Raw genomic sequence first — 3,815 nt, forward strand, 5'->3', positions numbered from 1 at the left:
AGATCAATTAAGATGTTTTTCATGCGATAGCTAACAGGTACAAACTTGCCACTAGCAACTTCGACTAATAAAGCATTATCTAGTCTAACAACAGGCAAAGCTAGCTTTCTACCAAATTCATGTGATATAAAGGAGTAGTTGGCTCCATAATCAAATAAAATTTGGGCAGGCAATTCGTTAACGAGAAAGGTACCTGAAGCGACATCAGCTTCATCTTTAGCAGCTTCCAGTGTCATCTGGAATGCTCTCGCCTTTGGCTTTGGCGGAATGTTGGGTCTAGTTGCCTCCTTCTTTTTCGGGCAGTCCCTCGACATATGACCCTCCTCACCACAACCATAGCAAACTTTCTTTGTGAGGGTACACTCATTGGCATAGTGCCCTGGCTTTCCACACTTGTAGCATGTGTTCGCCACCTCACATCTTCCATGATGCTTCTTCTTACATTTGTCGCACCATTTCGCTTCACCTCCACCTCCCCTCGAACCAGACTTCGAGAACTTGTTTTTCTTGTTGGACCCTGAAGTTCCATCGAACTTCCTCTTCTCACCAACATCTATTCTTTCCAGACCCTTTTCCTTCTACTGGGCCTCCACATTCTTAGCTGCACGAACAGCCGTTTTCAGAGTGGTTGCCATTTTGACTGTCGGACCAAAGTCAGCAGGCAGTCCGTTAGCAAACCTCTCAATCTTGGAGAGTTCCGTCAGCACTAGGTACGGAAACAACTTCATCTTCTCAGTAAATACAGTAGCATAGTCATCTATGCTCATCTTCCCTTTCTTCAAGTTTTGGAACTCATTGTTCAGATCAATCAGATCTATCTCTGAACAATACTGCACCCTCAGCTGTTCCAAGAACTCCTCCCATGACATTTTCAGGGCTTCTCCTCGTGGCATAGTATCTGCCAACAACTTCCACCAACTCAAGACCCCAGTCTTCAGTTGTCTAACTGCAAAGACGGTCTTCTGCTTGTTGCTACAGTCGCAACTTTCAAATACCATCTCCATTTCGGAGATCCAATCCATTATCTCAACCGGCTTTAGGCTCCCAGAAAGACTTGGCGGTTTGGCGCCCAAGAAATTCTTGTACATACGCCCATCCTTGTTGTTTCTCCTTTCTGGATCGTTCCTTCGTTCCTCTTGAGTCCCAACTTGACTCACCATGCGACTATTGTTCCCTTCCTCCGATTGCTCGGGAATCAATTCCGGTTCCTCAATAGGTATGATAGGTTCATCCCTATTATTATGCAACATTTGTCGCATCTCCTCCCTTTGTTCGGCTAGCATAGCCCGAATCATGGCTTGCACCGCAGCCATTGTTATTGGTTCTGGTGCTGCTGCTACAACAGGTATCTGCTCAATCACTGGCGGTTGATTCCTGTTTTCATCCGCGTTTCCAACGCCACTCCTTGTTCTCACCATTTTGATCTACACACCGAATAAGATGAAATTAGATCCTCATTCACGATAGATATTCAAATCATCCTTATCACTCCGAAACGTTTACATGCTAGTTCTAATAACGTAGGCATACGCTTAGAATCCTACACACATAAGGTTTCCAGATCCGGTCGGCAACAGACCGTAGATCCAAACAAATAATATCATATATGGCAACATATAACATTTAGCACATAAAAGCATTTTAGGCAACTTTCCTAAAATAAACTAGTGCTCGTGTCTAAAATCCAACAGACACACATCTCAAAATTCCACTTAGCATTCTATGTTTAAGTCTAGAAATCCTACAAATTCCTAGTTCGCTTAAACTAATGCTCTGATACCAACTGTGACATCCCCAAAATCTCGGCCAGAAAATACCGATTTTCATTTATGCTTTTAAATATTTTCAGAGTAAATCCTTTTGATTTGAAAGAGTTGCGGAATTTGTTCCCAAAACAAAACATGATAAAATAATATTTGTCAAAGCATTTCATCAAGAGATGCATTTCATTATATAATCAAAACTCGGGATGTCATGTTCCGATACAGACCATAAAGCATAAACGATAAACATTACAAGTCATTCAACAAATATATACATATACAGACTTGTAAACAAAACAACAAGATGATCCATCCATCTTACGCCCTTGTGCCACTTCCTGTAATACAAAGAAAACTGAGTGGGTCAGGCTTGGGAGCCTGGTGAGCATATAGGGTTTTCAACCCACAATAAATAAGTTATATTTAATTTCACCAACCAATCACTATCCCGATTACCCATTCCCGTTATCCTCACTTTACGTCCCTAAAACAACTATCTCAAGGGACCTAATCTAGGATTTTCATCGGGACGGACATCACTGCGAAGGGGTTTCCTCAACAATAGATATCCTAAAGGCAACCATGAGGGGGATAAAGTACACCGGTGAACACATCGTTCACAACACCTACAGGTTATGAACCTGCTAGCGTTCCACTGGACTGTCTAGAAAGAGTCCGTGGTCGTTATCCATACTCCGCTGAATAACTAGATCAACAACAACAACAACATCGAGGCCTCTCATCTGTTTATTACACACCAACTATCTACCCATGTTCTACCCAACATATTAGTAGATAAAATATATATTTTCATACGTAGTTTAAAGAAAACCTGTATAGCATGCTTTAATCAACACATATATCACATAACAGATGAGGCACACACACACATAACACATATCTCATAAAGAAATAAGCAGATCTATAAGATAGAAGAGAGTGAATACTCATTCACGCATAACACAACCAAATATATACACATAGCACGTATTTTTATATAAAATACTTCGTATTATTGTATTAGAAGAAATAACTACACACTCACTTGATCAGAAGACGATCCGACAGCACTACGGCTTATAGAAGTAGAAATCCACAGCAGATCTGGAAGATCTCCTCGAAAATCGAACTTCTCGCGGGCAGAGCTTCGACTCGGGAACCGCGCTTCTCGGGATCCTCGGGATCTCGGGACTTGCCTCGGGGCTAGAGTATGATACCGGGACTTCGGGGTAGCTTCGGCATGAAAAACGATGCAAAAGACTAGAGAGAAGAGAAGAAAATGAACAAGAATTATGGCTGCCTTCGGATCCCCTTTTATAGAGGCTGGAGCCTCGGAGTACGCGGGGCGTACTGCGTTATGCGGGGCGTACTGCTCAAAACGTCATTGCTTACGTATCCGAAGTGCTCGAGTGCGAGTGTCGACATCCCTCGGAGTACGCGGGGCGTACCTCAGATCAGATCGGTGACTCCTTCGGATAATGCTTCCGAATTTTGATTTAAATTTAAATACAAAATGATTAATAAACTTCGGAAATTCATAACTTCTTCATACGAACTCCGTTTTCGACGTTCTTTATATCCACGGAAAGGTGAGACCATGCTCTACGACTTTCGTTTAGACTCCGTCGGCTAATTTTGACTTTATTTTTATTAATTATTTTTAATAGGCCGCGACAGAAACTTTCGTTATAAATTCATAACTTCTTCGTTTGACGTCCGTTCTCGCCTAACTTTTTATCGCTTCGATACCAACAACGAGATCTTCGATTCTCATTTAGATTGCTTCGGCTAACGACCGCTCAATCTCAATTCGAGTATTTCAGGCTGTATACCGCTAAGCCGGAACTTCGATAAATCATAACTTCCTCATACGAAGTCAGATTTGGGCGTTCTATATATATTCGGAAACCTCGTTTCGACTACTACAACATTAACCAAAGATATTAAGTTTATTTTACACTTAAATTTTGACGCTTATTTTTATTCTTAATTAATCAGACCACATAATTAAGCAATTAAGCACAAAACACATAATACTCAAATAATACATTC

Source organism: Lactuca serriola, chromosome 6 (genome assembly GCF_051521515.1).
Source record: "Lactuca serriola cultivar US96UC23 chromosome 6, Lser_US96UC23_V15, whole genome shotgun sequence".
Lineage (NCBI taxonomy): Eukaryota > Viridiplantae > Streptophyta > Magnoliopsida > Asterales > Asteraceae > Lactuca > Lactuca serriola.